This window comes from Phyllobates terribilis, unplaced genomic scaffold (genome assembly GCF_046119375.1).
Source record: "Phyllobates terribilis strain yellow unplaced genomic scaffold, ASM4611937v1 Scaffold_636__1_contigs__length_917067, whole genome shotgun sequence".
NCBI classification, from domain to species: Eukaryota; Metazoa; Chordata; class Amphibia; order Anura; family Dendrobatidae; genus Phyllobates; species Phyllobates terribilis.
In genome coordinates, this window is record NW_027363396.1 from 704,885 (window position 1) to 729,505 (window position 24,621).

Consider the following 24,621-nt stretch of genomic DNA (forward strand, 5'->3'; position numbering starts at 1 on the left):
ACAAATGGACTTTTCAGGATCCTTGGGTGGCTCCGTAGTTTGAAACCAATTCTGGTTATCGCTTCTCGGCCTTTTGGCTAAGATCAAGTGTAGTATCTGTTCTTATCAGTTTAATATCTGATACGTCCCCTATCTGGGGACCATATATTAAATGGATTTTTAGAACAGGGAGATGGAAAAAGAGCTTGCTCTGTCCACTCCACGCATTGACCTGGTATTGCAGTATCTCCAGGACCGGTGCACCCCTTCTTTAATGCAGTTTCTAAAATCAGAAAGAATTGAATTCAATGTTTTTTGTTCATTTTGCTTGTTTGTCGGATTTTGGGATGGACTCTTTGGCTTTGCTTTTCTTCTCCTCATTGGATTTTTCATGTTCAAAGTTGCAGAAGCCAGATTACAAGCTCATTTTGGTTCAACTTCAGCAACTGTGCATTGCATTGCCATGTAATGTGATGCAATGCTATCTTTCTAGCTCTCCCTTTTTACTTCCTTTTGGATAAACAGACATATTAGGCAAGCATTTTGGAGCTTTCACCTAAATAACTACAGGTGGTGAGATAAGCTGCACAATATAATTGACCTTTCAGTATATTGTTGCACACACACCATCTATTTAGCAAATGCCCTTGTTATCAACAGCAGCCTTTTAAACTCACCTGAGCTAACAGGTATGTGCGCTGGTTACTCTGCTGCGTTTAAAATTTCTTTTTTGGTTTGCTACAATGCCTTTTCTGAAACGTTGTCTCCTTCTGCTGGAACACTGACTTCTTTCATTTAATGCCTGCAGACTATAAAAGAGAACCCAACCCAAAAAGTTTGGTTGATTAGTCTGTGGCATTCTGTTAAACTGTTGCTTATGGCGGTCTCTGTGAGCTTCTCAGCGACATTCAGCCAGCCAGGTATCCTGCCTGCAGTAGATGGAATGTGGCAATGGAACGCTGGCTGCGCGTGTCATAATAGGCTCTGAGCCTTTATATACCTGTGCACAGCAGCAGCCACCTTCAGTCTGCTGCTGGACAGCCAGCAGCAGCAGCAGCAGGAGAGGTATGTAATCAGGAGCCCTCCTGCTAAGGGTAGACAGCTGCTCGTTCCACCCCACCCCCCACCTTAATTGGTTCTCCTCCCTTCCAACGGTGTTGAGGCGGGTGGGAACAGCAGGGGGTGAAGGTGCTGTGTTTAAAGAGGTGGAGTTATGCAGATCTAAAACGCGTGGATTGCAGCAGCAGCAAGCCGAAAAGTGCAGGCATGTAAGGGATCTAGAGGTTGACAACATGTCTTCTTAACGGGAGTCCAGGAGCTCATCTCCACAAATGGACTTTTCAGGATCCTTGGGTGGCTCCGTAGTTTGAAACCAATTCTGGTTATCGCTTCTCGGCCTTTTGGCAAGATCAGTGGTGGTTTTCTGCTGCTGGTGTTGTTTGGAGGGCAGTTGTGACTGGGGTTCCCCCTTGTGGGGCCCTAGTGTGCGATTGAGCGGCGATTGTGTTTATCTGCTGTAAAAATGGTGGAGAAAACACGTGGATTAGAGGACTCGGTCCGTCTGAAGGTGGCTGCAGGTCATGAAGGAGAAATCGGTTTGGACCAAGTTTGCGTTGATGTCTTGAAGAACATTAATGGCTTGAAGGTAACGGATGTATTGGCACTGCAGGATTTTCAGAAACAAGGAATTTATGATATCACTTTTGTTTCTTTGAGTATTTGCCAGAGAGTCTACATGGAGTTGGTACGAATGAAGGAAGAAAAGGAATTGAAATGCCTAGAGTTTATTGCACTGGAACCTCTGTTCCAGCAGACATATAAGTATGTGGTTGTGCACATGTATAACCCTAAAGTTCCGGATGAGACTGTTTCCAATTTTTTAGCTCGGTATTGTAGTGAGGTTAAATTTTTGGGAAGAATGAAGAACAAATACAATTATCTAAATGGCAAGAGGAGATATGTTGTAAAACTGAGACCGGATGATAGAGCTATTGGGGGTGCCAAGAGCATTCCTGCACAGTTTTCTATCGGAGGAGAAAGGGGATTTTGTTTTTATAATGGACAGATGGAATATTGTAGGAAGTGTCATGAGTTTGGACATGTTCAGAAAGATTGTCCAGTGCAAGGTGATGTTTGTAGAGGTTGTGGGAAATCTGGGCATGTTGCAAGTGGTTGCCAAATGAATAAGGTGTGTGATTTGTGTGGACATGCAGATCACCTTGCAAGGAAATGTAGATTGTGGGCTCAGATTCCTAGGTCACAGGTGGACGCTGAAGAGAGGCAGAAGAAGACTCGGCAGGAAAGTGGGGAGGAGGGCGAAGGCTCAGACTCAGAGGGGGAAAGCCAAAAACAAGATGGTGGTAGGGGAAGAGACCATGCGGTGCCCAAGATGGAGGAAAAGGGGCGGAGCCAGAAGAAAGTTGGTTTGAGGGAGGGGCTGGAAGTAATAAACAAAGTAGCTGATGTGCATGGCCCGGGTGATGGGATGGATTTGTCTAATATGGCGGAGTCAGTGAATCCTGTTTTGGGAAGAGATGGGGGTGAGGAAATGGAGGTTTTGGAGGAGGAGGATTCTGATTCGGATGGAACTATAACCCCTCAGCAGCATGATAGGGTTAACAGTGATTGGAGTGAAAATGAGGAGGAAGATGATGGCAAGGAGGAGAGTTATGCCTCCGTGATTAAAAGAAGTAAGGTGGAGGGGTGTTGGTCTGGGGGGCAGGAAGATCCAGTCTCCCTAAGACCAGGTTATTCTAACAGGGACTCGAGTTCTGAGTCGCCTGATATACGTAGAAAAGTGGGTGGCAGGAGTGGGTTTTCTCCTGGTTCATGATGGATCGGGTATGGTGGAGATTTTTTCCTGTTGTTATGATGGCGTTGTGTGTTGCTTCTCTGAATGTACGAGGGATTGGTTCTGCTTGTAGGAGAGCAGGGATACTGGAGTACATTGAGAGTGTGAATGCAGATATTGTCTGTCTGCAGGAATGTGTAATTAAATCTGCCCCGCATGAGAGTGAGTGGAATAAGGGGCAATCTTTTTGGTCCCCATGCTCAGAAAACAGGAATGAAGGGGTGGGCATTTTACTGTGTAATTCCAGTCTAAAGGTTTTAGAGTTTAAAGTAATCATACCTGGGAGATGTTTGTTTTTATTAGTGGATTTTTTAGGTCAGCGGGTACGGGTTTTTAATGTTTATGCCCCTGCTGATAAACAAGCAAGAGTTGGGTTTTTGGAGTCTCTAAAGTTGTTTTTACCAGGCAGAGACTTCACTATAGTGGCTGGAGATTTTAATTGTGTCAGATCCGCAAAAGATCGTAAGAGCTCTACGGAAGGTAGGACTGATGTTACGTCTAATATTTTAAATCAGATTGTGCAGGATTTACGCTACACGGATGCTGGTCTGATGGTTGGGCCAAGTGATAAGTTCACATACATATCAGACAGTGGACGTAGTGTTTCCCGAATTGACTATGTTTTTATGTCTGAAGGGATTAAGGTGGCCAAGTGCAACCACGTGATGACGACTTTTTCTGACCACAAGATGATAGTGGTAGATCTGTGTATAGCTGAGTCCCTGGCTTTTGGAAAGGGACTCTGGAAGCTGAACGTAAGCCTGCTGGAAGAGGAGAGTGTTAAGGTTGGTTTTAATAAAGTGTTTTTGTCTTGTGTGTCTGAACAGCACCTTTTTAAAGATTTGCTAGAGTGGTGGGACTGGGCTAAGGAGAAATTTGCATGTTATTTTAAAGGGGTGTGTTTTAGGAGAGCGAAAGCCAAAAGGGATCATGATGCTGCTGTTATTTCAAAATTGGAAGTACTCCATAAGTTTAAGAGAGCGGGGATGGAGGTGGATAAAGAGATTGCAGATTTGAAGGACGAACTGAAGAAGATACTTATTGAAAAAGGGAAGACTATTATGTTTAAGGCAAAAATAAAGCACATGGAGGAAAATGAGCAATGTTCGAGATACTTTTTTAAAAAATGTTTTAAACCTAAAGGGGTTTTTAAGTCTGTTTTTTCTCCTGCAGGGGAGGTATCTGGGGATGAGATGATTGGCAGTATTCTTTCCTTTTATGAAACACTCTTCTCTAACGATAGTAGAGCCAGTGATGCGGAAATTAATGATTATTGCAAAGTATTAACTAATAATATTCCTGAGGAGAAAATTGGGTTTTTAAGTGAGGAGGTTGGGAAAGATGAAATTAGACGGGCAGTGGATGGCTTGGCGAAAGGCAAGACGCCAGGCTGTGATGGTCTTCCTGCTGAATTTTATGTTAGATTTTGGGATATTATAGGTGTGGAGTTTTCCCGGGTGGTGCAATATGGTTTTACTCATGGGATTTTATCGGTTTCTATGCGTAGGGGGATTGTTACGCTGATTCATAAGAAAGGGGACATGAGGGATATTAAAAATTGGAGGCCCATAACATTGTTAAACAGTGATTACAAAATTATTTCTAAAATTGTGGCTGGTAGACTGGCAGATGTGATAGGTGATATGGTGGGGGAGTATCAGGCATGTGCAGTGCCTGGTAGGAAAATTTCAGATAATTTGCTGCTTCTAAGAGACTTAATTTATCAGGCTAATTTGAATAAGAATGCTCTTTTGTTACAGTCGGTGGACCTGGAGAAAGCCTTTGATAAAATATCACATAGATTTTTGTTCTCTGCTTTAAGTCACCTTGGTGTTCCGGATAAATTATTGATGGTCATTAAGAGTTTTTATTGTGGGGTCAGTAGCCAGATTTTAGTTAATGGGCATGTGAGTTCCAGTTTTAATATTTTATCGGGAGTTAGGCAGGGTTGTCCCCTGTCACCAATTCTTTTTATCTGTGTGGTGGAGGCCCTTTTAAAAAGTGTGCAAGTTGACAAGTGTGTGGCTGGTGTTTTTATTCCTGGGGGATCCGGGGGTCCAGTCAAGTCTTTAAGTTATATGGATGATATTGTTTTTACTTGTGGTTCACAGGCGGATCTCAATAGAGTGAATTTGCACGTAAGGATTTTTTGTTGTGTGGCTGGTATGGCGGTGAATTGGGGAAAGTGCCAGCTTTGTAACTTTGGGAGGCAGGTTGAGGTTAACATGGCAGGAGTGGAGAGTAGGGAGGAAATTGAGGTTCTTGGTGTCATCTTTGAGAAGGAACTGAAAGGGAAAAGCAGCCTGAAGATTCTAGAAGACAAAATGGATCAGAAGTTGAACTTTTGGAAACTAAGGAACCTGTCGCTGAGAGGGAAAGTGCTGGTAATCAAGTCTGTGATTCTCCCGCTTCTGCTGTACACTGCTTTGATTTTCCCACCTGCTGTGCTTTGGACAAAGAGAGTGACAAGGAAACTGTTTGTGTTATTTTGGGGATCCAAAATGGAGAAACTAAGAAGAGGAATGGTTATGTGTTCTGTGGAAAATGGGGGTTGTGATTTTCCTAACATTGACTTATTTTTAAGAATGCATTATTTTTTGAACATTTATAAATTATCCCAGTGCAATAACAGGACTGCGGACATGTGCAAATATTTAGCAGGACGGCTTTTCCAGAAATGGAGCTGGTGTGAGAAGGATTTAAGAAAACCAGTTTCGTTTGTGATACCGTTTTTTTATGTGGTGCTTAGGTCCTTCTATGATCAAAATGGGATAAGCTCCATGGTTAGACCGGACAAAAAACTGATTGTCTCAGGTATTAAGAAGAAGGAGATGTTATGTGATGTGCCGTTTTGTAATAATGCACAGTCTGGACAGGTGTGGAAGCTTTTTTTCATGCGTGGAATCAGCAACAGACAGAAGGATGTAACCTGGATGGCGTTGCATGGATGCTTGCCAACAAGGGCTTTTTTGAATGACCGGGGGATAAAGGTTCAAGAACTATGTCCTAGGGAAGGTTGCAATAAGGTGGAAACAATACAGCATATTTTTTGGGACTGTTTTTTTGCTAAAAAAGTTTTTACCTTGTTGTCACGTATGTTTGTTGCTTTAGTTGGTTTTCATTGTTTCGATTTTGAAAGGATTTTAATAGGTCAAGATTTTAAGTACTCGCAAAGGAAGCGGGCAAGCTGGATTATTTTTGTCATATATAAAGAGGTTTTATGGGACGTTCGGAATTTGGTGATTTTTAAAAAGATTGTTTTTTCCCCCATGGAATGCAGAAAGATTTTTCTTGCTAGACTGTTTTATGCCTATTTATTGGATAAAAAGAAGTATGGTGAGACAGCAGCAGAAGCACTCTGGAACTTTTCACATTGGACTTCTTACAGTAAGTAACAGTTAATTGCAGGGTTGTGTTTTTTGGGATTTTGTTTTTGTTTTTCCGAATGATGATTTGAGAACGCGTTATGTGAATATGCGCTATGATGCATAAATTAATGTGGGTCTTAATCTGAGGAAAAAAAAAAAAAAAATCTGTTCTTATCAGTTTAATATCTGATACGTCCCCTATCTGGGGACCATATATTAAATGGATTTTTAGAACAGGGAGATGGAAAAAGAGCTTGCTCTGTCCACTCCACGCATTGACCTGGTATTGCAGTATCTCCAGGACCGGTGCACCCCTTCTTTAATGCAGTTTCTAAAATCAGAAAGAATTGAATTCAATGTTTTTTGTTCATTTTGCTTGTTTGTCGGATTTTGGGATGGACTCTTTGGCTTTGCTTTTCTTCTCCTCATTGGATTTTTCATGTTCAAAGTTGCAGAAGCCAGATTACAAGCTCATTTTGGTTCAACTTCAGCAACTGTGCATTGCATTGCCATGTAATGTGATGCAATGCTATCTTTCTAGCTCTCCCTTTTTACTTCCTTTTGGATAAACAGACATATTAGGCAAGCATTTTGGAGCTTTCACCTAAATAACTACAGGTGGTGAGATAAGCTGCACAATATAATTGACCTTTCAGTATATTGTTGCACACACACCATCTATTTAGCAAATGCCCTTGTTATCAACAGCAGCCTTTTAAACTCACCTGAGCTAACAGGTATGTGCGCTGGTTACTCTGCTGCGCTTAAAATTTCTTTTTTGGTTTGCTACAATGCCTTTTCTGAAACGTTGTCTCCTTCTGCTGGAACACTGACTTCTTTCATTTAATGCCTGCAGACTATAAAAGAGAACCCAACCCAAAAAGTTTGGTTGATTAGTCTGTGGCATTCTGTTAAACTGTTGCTTATGGCGGTCTCTGTGAGCTTCTCAGCGACATTCAGCCAGCCAGGTATCCTGCCTGCAGTAGATGGAATGTGGCAATGGAACGCTGGCTGCGCGTGTCATAATAGGCTCTGAGCCTTTATATACCTGAGCACAGCAGCAGCCACCTTCAGTCTGCTGCTGGACAGCCAGCAGCAGCAGCAGCAGGAGAGGTATGTAATCAGGAGCCCTCCTGCTAAGGGTAGACAGCTGCTCGTTCCACCCCACCCCCCGCCTTAATTGGTTCTCCTCCCTTCCAACGGTGTTGAGGCGGGTGGGAACAGCAGGGGGTGAAGGTGCTGTGTTTAAAGAGGTGGAGTTATGCAGATCTAAAACGCGTGGATTGCAGCAGCAGCAAGCCGAAAAGTGCAGGCATGTAAGGGATCTAGAGGTTGACAACATGTCTTCTTAACGGGAGTCCAGGAGCTCATCTCCACAAATGGACTTTTCAGGATCCTTGGGTGGCTCCGTAGTTTGAAACCAATTCTGGTTATCGCTTCTCGGCCTTTTGGCTAAGATCAAGTGTAGTATCTGTTCTTATCAGTTTAATATCTGATACGTCCCCTATCTGGGGACCATATATTAAATGGATTTTTAGAACAGGGAGATGGAAAAAGAGCTTGCTCTGTCCACTCCACGCATTGACCTGGTATTGCAGTATCTCCAGGACCGGTGCACCCCTTCTTTAATGCAGTTTCTAAAATCAGAAAGAATTGAATTCAATGTTTTTTGTTCATTTTGCTTGTTTGTCGGATTTTGGGATGGACTCTTTGGCTTTGCTTTTCTTCTCCTCATTGGATTTTTCATGTTCAAAGTTGCAGAAGCCAGATTACAAGCTCATTTTGGTTCAACTTCAGCAACTGTGCATTGCATTGCCATGTAATGTGATGCAATGCTATCTTTCTAGCTCTCCCTTTTTACTTCCTTTTGGATAAACAGACATATTAGGCAAGCATTTTGGAGCTTTCACCTAAATAACTACAGGTGGTGAGATAAGCTGCACAATATAATTGACCTTTCAGTATATTGTTGCACACACACCATCTATTTAGCAAATGCCCTTGTTATCAACAGCAGCCTTTTAAACTCACCTGAGCTAACAGGTATGTGCGCTGGTTACTCTGCTGCGCTTAAAATTTCTTTTTTGGTTTGCTACAATGCCTTTTCTGAAACGTTGTCTCCTTCTGCTGGAACACTGACTTCTTTCATTTAATGCCTGCAGACTATAAAAGAGAACCCAACCCAAAAAGTTTGGTTGATTAGTCTGTGGCATTCTGTTAAACTGTTGCTTATGGCGGTCTCTGTGAGCTTCTCAGCGACATTCAGCCAGCCAGGTATCCTGCCTGCAGTAGATGGAATGTGGCAATGGAACGCTGGCTGCGCGTGTCATAATAGGCTCTGAGCCTTTATATACCTGTGCACAGCAGCAGCCACCTTCAGTCTGCTGCTGGACAGCCAGCAGCAGCAGCAGCAGGAGAGGTATGTAATCAGGAGCCCTCCTGCTAAGGGTAGACAGCTGCTCGTTCCACCCCACCCCCCGCCTTAATTGGTTCTCCTCCCTTCCAACGGTGTTGAGGCGGGTGGGAACAGCAGGGGGTGAAGGTGCTGTGTTTAAAGAGGTGGAGTTATGCAGATCTAAAACGCGTGGATTGCAGCAGCAGCAAGCCGAAAAGTGCAGGCATGTAAGGGATCTAGAGGTTGACAACATGTCTTCTTAACGGGAGTCCAGGAGCTCATCTCCACAAATGGACTTTTCAGGATCCTTGGGTGGCTCCGTAGTTTGAAACCAATTCTGGTTATCGCTTCTCGGCCTTTTGGCTAAGATCAAGTGTAGTATCTGTTCTTATCAGTTTAATATCTGATACGTCCCCTATCTGGGGACCATATATTAAATGGATTTTTAGAACAGGGAGATGGAAAAAGAGCTTGCTCTGTCCACTCCACGCATTGACCTGGTATTGCAGTATCTCCAGGACCGGTGCACCCCTTCTTTAATGCAGTTTCTAAAATCAGAAAGAATTGAATTCAATGTTTTTTGTTCATTTTGCTTGTTTGTCGGATTTTGGGATGGACTCTTTGGCTTTGCTTTTCTTCTCCTCATTGGATTTTTCATGTTCAAAGTTGCAGAAGCCAGATTACAAGCTCATTTTGGTTCAACTTCAGCAGCTGTGCATTGCATTGCCATGTAATGTGATGCAATGCTATCTTTCTAGCTCTCCCTTTTTACTTCCTTTTGGATAAACAGACATATTAGGCAAGCATTTTGGAGCTTTCACCTAAATAACTACAGGTGGTGAGATAAGCTGCACAATATAATTGACCTTTCAGTATATTGTTGCACACACACCAGCTATTTAGCAAATGCCCTTGTTATCAACAGCAGCCTTTTAAACTCACCTGGGATAACAGGTATGTGCGCTGGTTACTTTGTTGCGCTTAAAATTTCTTTTTTGGTTTGCTACAATGCCTTTTCTGAAACGTTGTCTCCTTCTGCTGGAACACTGACTTCTTTCATTTAATGCCTGCAGACTATAAAAGAGAACCCAACCCAAAAAGTTTGGTTGATTAGTCTGTGGCATTCTGTTAAACTGTTGCTTATGGCGGTCTCTGTGAGCTTCTCAGCGACATTCAGCCAGCCAGGTATCCTGCCTGCAGTAGATGGAATGTGGCAATGGAACGCTGGCTGCGCGTGTCATAATAGGCTCTGAGCCTTTATATACCTGTGCACAGCAGCAGCCACCTTCAGTCTGCTGCTGGACAGCCAGCAGCAGCAGCAGCAGGAGAGGTATGTAATCAGGAGCCCTCCTGCTAAGGGTAGACAGCTGCTCGTTCCACCCCACCCCCCGCCTTAATTGGTTCTCCTCCCTTCCAACGGTGTTGAGGCGGGTGGGAACAGCAGGGGGTGAAGGTGCTGTGTTTAAAGAGGTGGAGTTATGCAGATCTAAAACGCGTGGATTGCAGCAGCAGCAAGCCGAAAAGTGCAGGCATGTAAGGGATCTAGAGGTTGACAACATGTCTTCTTAACGGGAGTCCAGGAGCTCATCTCCACAAATGGACTTTTCAGGATCCTTGGGTGGCTCCGTAGTTTGAAACCAATTCTGGTTATCGCTTCTCGGCCTTTTGGCTAAGATCAAGTGTAGTATCTGTTCTTATCAGTTTAATATCTGATACGTCCCCTATCTGGGGACCATATATTAAATGGATTTTTAGAACAGGGAGATGGAAAAAGAGCTTGCTCTGTCCACTCCACGCATTGACCTGGTATTGCAGTATCTCCAGGACCGGTGCACCCCTTCTTTAATGCAGTTTCTAAAATCAGAAAGAATTGAATTCAATGTTTTTTGTTCATTTTGCTTGTTTGTCGGATTTAGGGATGGACTCTTTGGCTTTGCTTTTCTTCTCCTCATTGGATTTTTCATGTTCAAAGTTGCAGAAGCCAGATTACAAGCTCATTTTGGTTCAACTTCAGCAACTGTGCATTGCATTGCCATGTAATGTGATGCAATGCTATCTTTCTAGCTCTCCCTTTTTACTTCCTTTTGGATAAACAGACATATTAGGCAAGCATTTTGGAGCTTTCACCTAAATAACTACAGGTGGTGAGATAAGCTGCACAATATAATTGACCTTTCAGTATATTGTTGCACACACACCATCTATTTAGCAAATGCCCTTGTTATCAACAGCAGCCTTTTAAACTCACCTGAGCTAACAGGTATGTGCGCTGGTTACTCTGCTGCGCTTAAAATTTCTTTTTTGGTTTGCTACAATGCCTTTTCTGAAACGTTGTCTCCTTCTGCTGGAACACTGACTTCTTTCATTTAATGCCTGCAGACTATAAAAGAGAACCCAACCCAAAAAGTTTGGTTGATTAGTCTGTGGCATTCTGTTAAACTGTTGCTTATGGCGGTCTCTGTGAGCTTCTCAGCGACATTCAGCCAGCCAGGTATCCTGCCTGCAGTAGATGGAATGTGGCAATGGAACGCTGGCTGCGCGTGTCATAATAGGCTCTGAGCCTTTATATACCTGTGCACAGCAGCAGCCACCTTCAGTCTGCTGCTGGACAGCCAGCAGCAGCAGCAGCAGGAGAGGTATGTAATCAGGAGCCCTCCTGCTAAGGGTAGACAGCTGCTCGTTCCACCCCACCCCCCGCCTTAATTGGTTCTCCTCCCTTCCAACGGTGTTGAGGCGGGTGGGAACAGCAGGGGGTGAAGGTGCTGTGTTTAAAGAGGTGGAGTTATGCAGATCTAAAACGCGTGGATTGCAGCAGCAGCAAGCCGAAAAGTGCAGGCATGTAAGGGATCTAGAGGTTGACAACATGTCTTCTTAACGGGAGTCCAGGAGCTCATCTCCACAAATGGACTTTTCAGGATCCTTGGGTGGCTCCGTAGTTTGAAACCAATTCTGGTTATCGCTTCTCGGCCTTTTGGCTAAGATCAAGTGTAGTATCTGTTCTTATCAGTTTAATATCTGATACGTCCCCTATCTGGGGACCATATATTAAATGGATTTTTAGAACAGGGAGATGGAAAAAGAGCTTGCTCTGTCCACTCCACGCATTGACCTGGTATTGCAGTATCTCCAGGACCGGTGCACCCCTTCTTTAATGCAGTTTCTAAAATCAGAAAGAATTGAATTCAATGTTTTTTGTTCATTTTGCTTGTTTGTCGGATTTTGGGATGGACTCTTTGGCTTTGCTTTTCTTCTCCTCATTGGATTTTTCATGTTCAAAGTTGCAGAAGCCAGATTACAAGCTCATTTTGGTTCAACTTCAGCAGCTGTGCATTGCATTGCCATGTAATGTGATGCAATGCTATCTTTCTAGCTCTCCCTTTTTACTTCCTTTTGGATAAACAGACATATTAGGCAAGCATTTTGGAGCTTTCACCTAAATAACTACAGGTGGTGAGATAAGCTGCACAATATAATTGACCTTTCAGTATATTGTTGCACACACACCAGCTATTTAGCAAATGCCCTTGTTATCAACAGCAGCCTTTTAAACTCACCTGGGATAACAGGTATGTGCGCTGGTTACTTTGTTGCGCTTAAAATTTCTTTTTTGGTTTGCTACAATGCCTTTTCTGAAACGTTGTCTCCTTCTGCTGGAACACTGACTTCTTTCATTTAATGCCTGCAGACTATAAAAGAGAACCCAACCCAAAAAGTTTGGTTGATTAGTCTGTGGCATTCTGTTAAACTGTTGCTTATGGCGGTCTCTGTGAGCTTCTCAGCGACATTCAGCCAGCCAGGTATCCTGCCTGCAGTAGATGGAATGTGGCAATGGAACGCTGGCTGCGCGTGTCATAATAGGCTCTGAGCCTTTATATACCTGTGCACAGCAGCAGCCACCTTCAGTCTGCTGCTGGACAGCCAGCAGCAGCAGCAGCAGGAGAGGTATGTAATCAGGAGCCCTCCTGCTAAGGGTAGACAGCTGCTCGTTCCACCCCACCCCCCGCCTTAATTGGTTCTCCTCCCTTCCAACGGTGTTGAGGCGGGTGGGAACAGCAGGGGGTGAAGGTGCTGTGTTTAAAGAGGTGGAGTTATGCAGATCTAAAACGCGTGGATTGCAGCAGCAGCAAGCCGAAAAGTGCAGGCATGTAAGGGATCTAGAGGTTGACAACATGTCTTCTTAACGGGAGTCCAGGAGCTCATCTCCACAAATGGACTTTTCAGGATCCTTGGGTGGCTCCGTAGTTTGAAACCAATTCTGGTTATCGCTTCTCGGCCTTTTGGCTAAGATCAAGTGTAGTATCTGTTCTTATCAGTTTAATATCTGATACGTCCCCTATCTGGGGACCATATATTAAATGGATTTTTAGAACAGGGAGATGGAAAAAGAGCTTGCTCTGTCCACTCCACGCATTGACCTGGTATTGCAGTATCTCCAGGACCGGTGCACCCCTTCTTTAATGCAGTTTCTAAAATCAGAAAGAATTGAATTCAATGTTTTTTGTTCATTTTGCTTGTTTGTCGGATTTTGGGATGGACTCTTTGGCCTTGCTTTTCTTCTCCTCATTGGATTTTTCATGTTCAAAGTTGCAGAAGCCAGATTACAAGCTCATTTTGGTTCAACTTCAGCAACTGTGCATTGCATTGCCATGTAATGTGATGCAATGCTATCTTTCTAGCTCTCCCTTTTTACTTCCTTTTGGATAAACAGACATATTAGGCAAGCATTTTGGAGCTTTCACCTAAATAACTACAGGTGGTGAGATAAGCTGCACAATATAATTGACCTTTCAGTATATTGTTGCACACACACCATCTATTTAGCAAATGCCCTTGTTATCAACAGCAGCCTTTTAAACTCACCTGAGCTAACAGGTATGTGCGCTGGTTACTCTGCTGCGCTTAAAATTTCTTTTTTGGTTTGCTACAATGCCTTTTCTGAAACGTTGTCTCCTTCTGCTGGAACACTGACTTCTTTCATTTAATGCCTGCAGACTATAAAAGAGAACCCAACCCAAAAAGTTTGGTTGATTAGTCTGTGGCATTCTGTTAAACTGTTGCTTATGGCGGTCTCTGTGAGCTTCTCAGCGACATTCAGCCAGCCAGGTATCCTGCCTGCAGTAGATGGAATGTGGCAATGGAACGCTGGCTGCGCGTGTCATAATAGGCTCTGAGCCTTTATATACCTGTGCACAGCAGCAGCCACCTTCAGTCTGCTGCTGGACAGCCAGCAGCAGCAGCAGCAGGAGAGGTATGTAATCAGGAGCCCTCCTGCTAAGGGTAGACAGCTGCTCGTTCCACCCCACCCCCCGCCTTAATTGGTTCTCCTCCCTTCCAACGGTGTTGAGGCGGGTGGGAACAGCAGGGGGTGAAGGTGCTGTGTTTAAAGAGGTGGAGTTATGCAGATCTAAAACGCGTGGATTGCAGCAGCAGCAAGCCGAAAAGTGCAGGCATGTAAGGGATCTAGAGGTTGACAACATGTCTTCTTAACGGGAGTCCAGGAGCTCATCTCCACAAATGGACTTTTCAGGATCCTTGGGTGGCTCCGTAGTTTGAAACCAATTCTGGTTATCGCTTCTCGGCCTTTTGGCTAAGATCAAGTGTAGTATCTGTTCTTATCAGTTTAATATCTGATACGTCCCCTATCTGGGGACCATATATTAAATGGATTTTTAGAACAGGGAGATGGAAAAAGAGCTTGCTCTGTCCACTCCACGCATTGACCTGGTATTGCAGTATCTCCAGGACCGGTACACCCCTTCTTTAATGCAGTTTCTAAAATCAGAAAGAATTGAATTCAATGTTTTTTGTTCATTTTGCTTGTTTGTCGGATTTTGGGATGGACTCTTTGGCTTTGCTTTTCTTCTCCTCATTGGATTTTTCATGTTCAAAGTTGCAGAAGCCAGATTACAAGCTCATTTTGGTTCAACTTCAGCAACTGTGCATTGCATTGCCATGTAATGTGATGCAATGCTATCTTTCTAGCTCTCCCTTTTTACTTCCTTTTGGATAAACAGACATATTAGGCAAGCATTTTGGAGCTTTCACCTAAATAACTACAGGTGGTGAGATAAGCTGCACAATATAATTGACCTTTCAGTATATTGTTGCACACACACCATCTATTTAGCAAATGCCCTTGTTATCAACAGCAGCCTTTTAAACTCACCTGAGCTAACAGGTATGTGCGCTGGTTACTCTGCTGCGCTTAAAATTTCTTTTTTGGTTTGCTACAATGCCTTTTCTGAAACGTTGTCTCCTTCTGCTGGAACACTGACTTCTTTCATTTAATGCCTGCAGACTATAAAAGAGAACCCAACCCAAAAAGTTTGGTTGATTAGTCTGTGGCATTCTGTTAAACTGTTGCTTATGGCGGTCTCTGTGAGCTTCTCAGCGACATTCAGCCAGCCAGGTATCCTGCCTGCAGTAGATGGAATGTGGCAATGGAACGCTGGCTGCGCGTGTCATAATAGGCTCTGAGCCTTTATATACCTGTGCACAGCAGCAGCCACCTTCAGTCTGCTGCTGGACAGCCAGCAGCAGCAGCAGCAGGAGAGGTATGTAATCAGGAGCCCTCCTGCTAAGGGTAGATAGCTCCTCGTTCCACCCCACCCCCCGCCTTAATTGGTTCTCCTCCCTTCCAACGGTGTTGAGGCAGGTGGGAACAGCAGGGGGTGAAGGTGCTGTGTTTAAAGAGGTGGAGTTATGCAGATCTAAAACGCGTGGATTGCAGCAGCAGCAAGCCGAAAAGTGCAGGCATGTAAGGGATCTAGAGGTTGACAACATGTCTTCTTAACGGGAGTCCAGGAGCTCATCTCCACAAATGGACTTTTCAGGATCCTTGGGTGGCTCCGTAGTTTGAAACCAATTCTGGTTATTGCTTCTCGGCCTTTTGGCTAAGATCAAGTGTAGTATCTGTTCTTATCAGTTTAATATCTGATACGTCCCCTATCTGGGGACCATATATTAAATGGATTTTTAGAACAGGGAGATGGAAAAAGAGCTTGCTCTGTCCACTCCACGCATTGACCTGGTATTGCATTATCTCCAGGACCGGTGCACCCCTTCTTTAATGCAGTTTCTAAAATCAGAAAGAATTGAATTCAATGTTTTTTGTTCATTTTGCTTGTTTGTCGGATTTTGGGATGGACTCTTTGGCTTTGCTTTTCTTCTCCTCATTGGATTTTTCATGTTCAAAGTTGCAGAAGCCAGATTACAAGCTCATTTTGGTTCAACTTCAGCAACTGTGCATTGCATTGCCATGTAATGTGATGCAATGCTATCTTTCTAGCTCTCCCTTTTTACTTCCTTTTGGATAAACAGACATATTAGGCAAGCATTTTGGAGCTTTCACCTAAATAACTACAGGTGGTGAGATAAGCTGCACAATATAATTGACCTTTCAGTATATTGTTGCACACACACCATCTATTTAGCAAATGCCCTTGTTATCAACAGCAGCCTTTTAAACTCACCTGAGCTAACAGGTATGTGCGCTGGTTACTCTGCTGCGCTTAAAATTTATTTTTTGGTTTGCTACAATGCCTTTTCTGAAACGTTGTCTCCTTCTGCTGGAACACTGACTTCTTTCATTTAATGCCTGCAGACTATAAAAGAGAACCCAACCCAAAAAGTTTGGTTGATTAGTCTGTGGCATTCTGTTAAACTGTTGCTTATGGCGGTCTCTGTGAGCTTCTCAGCGACATTCAGCCAGCCAGGTATCCTGCCTGCAGTAGATGGAATGTGGCAATGGAACGCTGGCTGCGCGTGTCATAATAGGCTCTGAGCCTTTATATACCTGTGCACAGCAGCAGCCACCTTCAGTCTGCTGCTGGACAGCCAGCAGCAGCAGCAGGAGAGGTATGTAATCAGGAGCCCTCCTGCTAAGGGTAGACAGCTGCTCGTTCCACCCCACCCCCCGCCTTAATTGGTTCTCCTCCCTTCCAACGGTGTTGAGGCGGGTGGGAACAGCAGGGGGTGAAGGTGCTGTGTTTAAAGAGGTGGAGTTATGCAGATCTAAAACGCGTGGATTGCAGCAGCAGCAAGCCGAAAAGTGCAGGCATGTAAGGGATCTAGAGGTTGACAACATGTCTTCTTAACGGGAGTCCAGGAGCTCATCTCCACAAATGGACTTTTCAGGATCCTTGGGTGGCTCCGTAGTTTGAAACCAATTCTGGTTATCGCTTCTCGGCCTTTTGGCTAAGATCAAGTGTAGTATCTGTTCTTATCAGTTTAATATCTGATACGTCCCCTATCTGGGGACCATATATTAAATGGATTTTTAGAACAGGGAGATGGAAAAAGAGCTTGCTCTGTCCTCTCCACGCATTGACCTGGTATTGCAGTATCTCCAGGACCGGTGCACCCCTTCTTTAATGCAGTTTCTAAAATCAGAAAGAATTGAATTCAATGTTTTTTGTTCATTTTGCTTGTTTGTCGGATTTTGGGATGGACTCTTTGGCTTTGCTTTTCTTCTCCTCATTGGATTTTTCATGTTCAAAGTTGCAGAAGCCAGATTACAAGCTCATTTTGGTTCAACTTCAGCAACTGTGCATTGCATTGCCATGTAATGTGATGCAATGCTATCTTTCTAGCTCTCCCTTTTTACTTCCTTTTGGATAAACAGACATATTAGGCAAGCATTTTGGAGCTTTCACCTAAATAACTACAGGTGGTGAGATAAGCTGCACAATATAATTGACCTTTCAGTATATTGTTGCACACACACCATCTATTTAGCAAATGCCCTTGTTATCAACAGCAGCCTTTTAAACTCACCTGAGCTAACAGGTATGTGCGCTGGTTACTCTGCTGCGCTTAAAATTTCTTTTTTGGTTTGCTACAATGCCTTTTCTGAAACGTTGTCTCCTTCTGCTGGAACACTGACTTCTTTCATTTAATGCCTGCAGACTATAAAAGAGAACCCAACCCAAAAAGTTTGGTTGATTAGTCTGTGGCATTCTGTTAAACTGTTGCTTATGGCGGTCTCTGTGAGCTTCTCAGCGACATTCAGCCAGCCAGGTATCCTGCCTGCAGTAGATGGAATGTGGCAATGGAACGCTGGCTGCGCGTGTCATAATAGGCTCTGAGCCTTTATATACCTGTGCACAGCAGCAGCCACCTTCAGTCTGCTGCTGGACAGCCAGCAGCAGCAGCAGCAGGAGAGGTATGTAATCAGGAGCCCTCCTGCTAAGGGTAGACAGCTGCTCGTTCCACCCCACCCCCCGCCTTAATTGGTTCTCCTCCCTTCCAACGGTGTTGAGGCGGGTGGGAACAGCAGGGGGTGAAGGTGCTGTGTTTAAAGAGGTGGAGTTATGCAGATCTAAAACGCGTGGATTGCAGCAGCAGCAAGCCGAAAAGTGCAGGCATGTAAGGGATCTAGAGGTTGACAACATGTCTTCTTAACGGGAGTCCAGGAGCTCATCTCCACAAATGGACTTTTCAGGATCCTTGGGTGGCTCCGTAGTTTGAAACCAATTCTGGTTATCGCTTCTCGGCCTTTTGGCTCAGACCTAGTGTTTGGACAAGAGGTTCCTTGTGTACTAGCCCTCGGCCTTCCAGCATCGCCACTTCGGTGGCTTAAGCTGGATGCTGCTATAGGGGGAGAGTGAGGAGGAAACGAGAAGGCGATTCCTGAAGCGACCATGGGTGTCAAGCTTCGCTTTGCTGGGACCGGGGATCCCCGGGTCAAGAATGCTTTCCGTATCGAGGTCTCTGAGGAGAAGAAGGACCATTTCTCGTTGTCATACCTGGTCAACGCCATTTTCTATGAAATCCTGAAGATCCAGAAGTCGGAGATCATCTGTTTGCAGGAGTTCAGAAGGGAGCATAGGTACGTCTTGGTGCTTTCTTCTATGGCGGCTTGCCAAAACCTTTTCAAAACTCTTCAAGTCCTTTCAGAGCACCCTCAGCTGGATGGACTTATCTTCACTGTACTCTACTCTAAGGGGGATATCCCGGTGGTAGTATTCATGCACAACCCCTTTATCTCCCGGGATGATATCACTGCATTCCTGAGAAGACACTGCATTTTTGTGCAATTCTCCCATAAAATCTTAAATGGAGAAGGGCTGTGGACTGGGAAGTATAAATACTTTGTGAGGTTTGGGATAGACCCTCATGGTCCTGGAGGTATTCACTATCCTCCCCTGAACTTTACAATTGGAAGAGACTCTGGATATCTGTTTTTTCCCGAGGCGCCATTGTTCTGCAGGAGATGCAACATGTTCGGGCATATCCAGGATTTCTGCAAACAATTGCCAAACTGTAGAAAGTGCAACAAGTACGGTCATCTGGCGAAGGATTGTTCCAACCCGGTGGTATGTGATGCCTGCGGGGAGGAAGGACATGTGATTCGGGATTGTAAGGCTAAAGTCAAGCCTAGGTCCTTCTCCGAAGTGACCAAAGGTAAGCCTACTGTCCCTGCTGTTACCCCACAGGTGACTACTGCAGAGATCAATGAGGAGACGGAGCCCCCTGAGGTTGAAGATCTGGTGGGTGAGGCCCAGACCCTGTTGGACCCTCCAGCCCCTGCTGGGCCAAGTATGGAGATCTCCGAGTTGGATGTGGACCTCCCTCATCAGTCCGAAATATGTGGTGAGGGTGACATGGATGTGTCTCTTGCTCGAACCCCTGCATTGTCCTGGGGTGCTACAGACGAAGAGGTGGCCAGGGATGGTGGCCAAGGAGACTTTACTTCTGGGAGGTCTTTTGATGATGATGATACTCCTGAACTGGCCAATAAAAAACCCAGACGAGAGTACTCACCTGCCAGCGGAGGGTGCGACAGTCCTGCAAGTGACCGCATTTACCCGCAGGATGTCTTCTCCCCTGATGCTCCTTACCTTGGCATCCCTGAGAGCATCAACACCTTTGGGGTGCTTTCCCAGTCTGATGATAATGGATGAGTATGGTGTGATCAACATTGAGTCATGTATTTCTTTTCTTTAATTAATGTCTTGCCAATCTGGTTGGGATGTAGTGTCCCTAAATGTAAGGCAGATCAGATCTAAAATCAGAAGAACAACTGTTCTGGACTACCTGAAACATTTAGGTGCTGATGTTTTTTGCCTTCAGGAGTGTGGGATTCAGGATGCTCCTTGTGACAAAGACTGGCCTTACGGACAGCATATCTGGTCAGGGTCTAATCATAATAAAAATGATGGGGTGGGGATATTAGTTGGGAATAAAGAAATCTCTATTGATAGTTATATTGTGGTGGAGGTGGGCCGATGTTTAATTGCATTTTTGAGTTATAGAGGGTGGCGGGTCAGAATTATTAATTTATATTGCCCTACAGGGAAGGAAGAGCGGCTTGCTCTTCTTGAAAAATTAAGTTTTTTTCTTCCAGGGAAATCTCCCACTATTTTTGTTGGGGACGTTAATTGTGTCACAGAAGGAAATTGTGACATAACAGGAAAGAAATTGTCCCATTTAATTTGTGATTTTTCCTTTTTAGATGCAGCAGTTGTTGTTCTTGGCATGCCACCACCGCCGACATACCATGCTGACCGTGGTGAGATTCATTCCAGAATTGATTTAATGTTATTTTCTAAAAATATGGTATGTTTGGATTTTTCTCAACAAAAGGTACCTTTTTCGGACCATGAATGTTTGAGAGGCGTGTTTTGTGCGAATGGTGACCAAGTGTATGGCGGTGGGGTATGGAAGTTGAATGCAAGGCTGTTAGAGGATGATGAGGTGATGAATGAGTTTAATGTAAAGTATGAAAGATGGAGAATGCGTAAGAAGGATTTTGTGTGTGTTCTTGACTGGTGGGACTGGGTGAAAGTGCAATTTAAAACTTTCTTCAAAAAGTGGGGCTATAGAAAAGCTGCCAGATATAGGAATAGGTTTAATGACCTTAATAGACGGATTGACTGGTTGAGAAAGTGTGTTGCAAGTGGTTTGGAGATGTCTGATCAACTTACTGAGGCTAAGAATGAATTGAAGCGTGTGTTGGATGAGAAAGGAAAGGAAATTATATATCGTACTAAAATTGAGCACCTGGAGAAAAATGAGAAGTGTACGAGGTTCTTTTTTAAAAAAATGAATGGTAGGAAGACTGATATGAATGAAGTTGTGAATGAAAGTGGAACCAACTGTATGGGTGAGGATGTGCTGAAAGAAGTGAATAGGTTTTATAGCAAGTTGTATGATGAGAAATGGATTGACTCTGGGCTTGTGTCATATGTTCTGAATGGTGTGGAGAAAAAACTTGATTCTGAGGAGCGTGATCTATTGTGTGAGGATGTAGTTCTGGATGAAGTGAAGAATGTGGTGTGGAGTGCTAAAAAGAGTAAGACTCCTGGGAAAGATGGTATACCTGTAGAGTTGTATGTGAAAGCATGGGAAGTTTTGTGAACAGATTTGACTGAGGTATGTAAGTATATGTGGGTGAATGGTAGGTTGTGTGAATCAATGAAAGAAGGAGTGGTTGTGCTTGTGTATAAAAAGGGTGAGAGGAAACGTTTGGAAAACTGGAGACCAATAACACTGCTGAATTCGGATTATAAGGTCTACAGTAAGTTACTGGCAAATCGTATGCGTGAAGTGATTGGTAGTGTTGTGGAGGAGGACCAAGTATGTGCAGTGCCTGGAAGAAGTATGAGTGATAACTTGCTATTGTTGAGAGATATGATTGGGGATTGTAAGGATAGAAAGCAGAAATGTATGACTTTAGCTATTGATTTTGAGAAGGCGTTTGACAGGGTTGCGCATGTGTTTTTGTTTAAAGTACTGGAAAGAATGGGGTTTCCTAGAGAATTTGTGAATTGTGTAAAATCATTGTATGATTGTGTGTCAAGTGAGTTCTTGGTTAATGGGTGGCTGTGTGACAAAGTGAAGATTAGGTCAGGAGTAAGGCAGGGGTGTCCTATGTCCCCCGTCTTATTTGTATGTGTAATAGAACCATTGTTATGTTTGATTAGACGGGATAAAATGATGAGAGGTTTGTTGGTGCCTGGTAGTGGTGGTAAGCATGTGAAAGTGTTAGGTTATATGGATGATGTTGTGGTTGTGAGTGAAAGTATGGCTTCTTTGAGTAGAATTAAATTGCTTTTGGATTTTTTTGTTGGTGCGTCTGGTTTTAGGGTAAATTGGAATAAATGTAGTTTTAAATGTTTTGGAGATAGTAGTATTCGTATTGATGGTGTAAAGTGTGAAGAGGGTGCAATCAAGATTTTGGGCGTATTATTTAATGATGACTTAAAAGGGAATGAAAGTTGGGAAGAGTGTGGTATGCGGGTTGAACGTAAATTGAATTTTTGGCGAATGAGAGAATTGACTCTGCGTGGTAAGGTGTTAATTATCAAAGCAGTGATTCTCCCTATCCTGCTTTATGGGGCGACTGTTTTTCCTTCTCCTTACAGGAAAATTAAGAGAATAGAGAAGTTGGTATTCACATTCCTGTGGTGTAGTAAGATGGAGAAGTTGAAGCGGGAGAGCCTTTTTAAGGCTTGTCAGCATGGTGGGCTGGCCTTTCCCAATATTGAAGTTTTTTTAGGTCTTAATTATATTAAGACTGTGGTTATTTTGCTGGGTAAAGGCAATAAAGGTGCTTTTATGGCTAATTATTCTGCTGGATGGATGTTGTATGGGTTATGCTGGAGGAAGAGAGATGCGAGTGTGCCTGTGGCCTTTAAGTGTCCTGTTTGGTATGAGGTGATTGAGAAATTTGTGAGAAAGCATGATTTGTTGAGTGTGGGAATGAATGATTTTAGAATGACCAAGAATGTGGTGAAAAGAATGAGTGCAAATGAGGTAGAGTGTAATATTGTTGGGCTGAGAGGGAATGAGGTTTCAGATGCATGGAAGAAGTTAGATACGTATGGGATGTCAAACAAACAGAAGGATGTTGTGTGGATGACTTTACATAATATTTTACCTGTGAGAGAAGTGCAGAAGAAAAGAGAGTTGATAAGAACAGATGTGTGTCCGAGAGTGGGATGTGGTGGTTGTGAGACTGTCAGGCATGTTATGTGGGATTGTGAGTACGCGTACAGTGTGTGGAAGTGTGTAGGTGGATTGTGTAAGGGTTTAGCAGGCGTGAATTTTGTGGATTGGCGTGTGGCGATGTTTGGAATTGGTGCGTGTAGTCGGTCTAAAGATAGAATTTTATGGTTGATAATGGCTTGTGTGATGGAGAGTTTGTGGGATGCAAGGAACCTTGGACTTTTCAAAAGGAAATCTTTATCAGTGAATGAATGTGTTAGACTTATTCTTTCAAGACTATACCTGATATATAAGTTGGACAGCAGAGGCGGTGGTGGCACAGATGCCGAAGGGATTTGGAAATTTAAAAAGTGGCATTACCATATCAAATACCAGTGATTTTTTTTCTTTGTGATTCCTTGAAGTTTCTGCATTTGTGTTATGTAAAGGATGTTCCCTTGTGATTATATCTCGTCTTATACTACTGCTAAATAAATAGAACCATGATGATGAGAAGTTTTAAGTAGCAAATTTTGGAGAAATTCATACTGTTTGCTAAAAAACTAAACTGAATGGTTTTTAAAAAAAAAAAAAAAAAAAAATCTGTTCTTATCAGTTTAATATCTGATACGTCCCCTATCTGGGGACCATATATTAAATGGATTTTTAGAACAGGGAGATGGAAAAAGAGCTTGCTCTGTCCACTCCACGCATTGACCTGGTATTGCAGTATCTCCAGGACCGGTGCACCCCTTCTTTAATGCAGTTTCTAAAATCAGAAAGAATTGAATTCAATGTTTTTTGTTCATTTTGCTTGTTTGTCGGATTTTGGGATGGACTCTTTGGCTTTGCTTTTCTTCTCCTCATTGGATTTTTCATGTTCAAAGTTGCAGAAGCCAGATTACAAGCTCATTTTGGTTCAACTTCAGCAACTGTGCATTGCATTGCCATGTAATGTGATGCAATGCTATCTTTCTAGCTCTCCCTTTTTACTTCCTTTTGGATAAACAGACATATTAGGCAAGCATTTTGGAGCTTTCACCTAAATAACTACAGGTGGTGAGATAAGCTGCACAATATAATTGACCTTTCAGTATATTGTTGCACACACACCATCTATTTAGCAAATGCCCTTGTTATCAACAGCAGCCTTTTAAACTCACCTGAGCTAACAGGTATGTGCGCTGGTTACTCTGCTGCGCTTAAAATTTCTTTTTTGGTTTGCTACAATGCCTTTTCTGAAACGTTGTCTCCTTCTGCTGGAACACTGACTTCTTTCATTTAATGCCTGCAGACTATAAAAGAGAACCCAACCCAAAAAGTTTGGTTGATTAGTCTGTGGCATTCTGTTAAACTGTTGCTTATGGCGGTCTCTGTGAGCTTCTCAGCGACATTCAGCCAGCCAGGTATCCTGCCTGCAGTAGATGGAATGTGGCAATGGAACGCTGGCTGCGCGTGTCATAATAGGCTCTGAGCCTTTATATACCTGTGCACAGCAGCAGCCACCTTCAGTCTGCTGCTGGACAGCCAGCAGCAGCAGCAGCAGGAGAGGTATGTAATCAGGAGCCCTCCTGCTAAGGGTAGACAGCTGCTCGTTCCACCCCACCCCCCGCCTTAATTGGTTCTCCTCCCTTCCAACGGTGTTGAGGCGGGTGGGAACAGCAGGGGGTGAAGGTGCTGTGTTTAAAGAGGTGGAGTTATGCAGATCTAAAACGCGTGGATTGCAGCAGCAGCAAGCCGAAAAGTGCAGGCATGTAAGGGATCTAGAGGTTGACAACATGTCTTCTTAACGGGAGTCCAGGAGCTCATCTCCACAAATGGACTTTTCAGGATCCTTGGGTGGCTCCGTAGTTTGAAACCAATTCTGGTTATCGCTTCTCGGCCTTTTGGCTAAGATCAAGTGTAGTATCTGTTCTTATCAGTTTAATATCTGATACGTCCCCTATCTGGGGACCATATATTAAATGGATTTTTAGAACAGGGAGATGGAAAAAGAGCTTGCTCTGTCCACTCCACGCATTGACCTGGTATTGCAGTATCTCCAGGACCGGTGCACCCCTTCTTTAATGCAGTTTCTAAAATCAGAAAGAATTGAATTC

General features: G+C 43.7%; 12 non-coding genes across 12 annotated transcripts; all 12 read left to right on the forward strand.

Moving 5' to 3' along the window:
- The first annotated feature begins 57 nt into the window (after positions 1-57).
- LOC141234358 (U2 spliceosomal RNA) lies at positions 58-248 on the forward strand. Its single transcript, XR_012300339.1, has one exon. It is a non-coding gene; the product is annotated as a U2 spliceosomal RNA (small nuclear RNA).
- A 6,070-nt stretch (positions 249-6,318) lies between these two features.
- Positions 6,319-6,515, forward strand: LOC141234595 (U2 spliceosomal RNA). Its single transcript, XR_012300553.1, has one exon. It is a non-coding gene; the product is annotated as a U2 spliceosomal RNA (small nuclear RNA).
- A 1,115-nt stretch (positions 6,516-7,630) lies between these two features.
- On the forward strand, positions 7,631-7,821 carry LOC141234359 (U2 spliceosomal RNA). Its single transcript, XR_012300340.1, has one exon. It is a non-coding gene; the product is annotated as a U2 spliceosomal RNA (small nuclear RNA).
- A 1,115-nt stretch (positions 7,822-8,936) lies between these two features.
- LOC141234360 (U2 spliceosomal RNA) lies at positions 8,937-9,127 on the forward strand. The gene has a single exon (XR_012300341.1). It is a non-coding gene; the product is annotated as a U2 spliceosomal RNA (small nuclear RNA).
- Positions 9,128-10,242: 1,115 nt separating this feature from the next.
- Positions 10,243-10,433, forward strand: LOC141234361 (U2 spliceosomal RNA). Its single transcript, XR_012300342.1, has one exon. It is a non-coding gene; the product is annotated as a U2 spliceosomal RNA (small nuclear RNA).
- A 1,115-nt stretch (positions 10,434-11,548) lies between these two features.
- Positions 11,549-11,739, forward strand: LOC141234363 (U2 spliceosomal RNA). Its single transcript, XR_012300344.1, has one exon. It is a non-coding gene; the product is annotated as a U2 spliceosomal RNA (small nuclear RNA).
- A 1,115-nt stretch (positions 11,740-12,854) lies between these two features.
- LOC141234364 (U2 spliceosomal RNA) lies at positions 12,855-13,045 on the forward strand. The gene has a single exon (XR_012300345.1). It is a non-coding gene; the product is annotated as a U2 spliceosomal RNA (small nuclear RNA).
- A 1,115-nt stretch (positions 13,046-14,160) lies between these two features.
- LOC141234471 (U2 spliceosomal RNA) lies at positions 14,161-14,351 on the forward strand. Its single transcript, XR_012300450.1, has one exon. It is a non-coding gene; the product is annotated as a U2 spliceosomal RNA (small nuclear RNA).
- Positions 14,352-15,466: 1,115 nt separating this feature from the next.
- On the forward strand, positions 15,467-15,657 carry LOC141234428 (U2 spliceosomal RNA). Its single transcript, XR_012300407.1, has one exon. It is a non-coding gene; the product is annotated as a U2 spliceosomal RNA (small nuclear RNA).
- A 1,112-nt stretch (positions 15,658-16,769) lies between these two features.
- On the forward strand, positions 16,770-16,960 carry LOC141234151 (U2 spliceosomal RNA). The gene has a single exon (XR_012300137.1). It is a non-coding gene; the product is annotated as a U2 spliceosomal RNA (small nuclear RNA).
- A 6,134-nt stretch (positions 16,961-23,094) lies between these two features.
- On the forward strand, positions 23,095-23,277 carry LOC141234524 (U2 spliceosomal RNA). Its single transcript, XR_012300501.1, has one exon. It is a non-coding gene; the product is annotated as a U2 spliceosomal RNA (small nuclear RNA).
- Positions 23,278-24,392: 1,115 nt separating this feature from the next.
- On the forward strand, positions 24,393-24,583 carry LOC141234365 (U2 spliceosomal RNA). The gene has a single exon (XR_012300346.1). It is a non-coding gene; the product is annotated as a U2 spliceosomal RNA (small nuclear RNA).
- Positions 24,584-24,621: the final 38 nt, after the last annotated feature.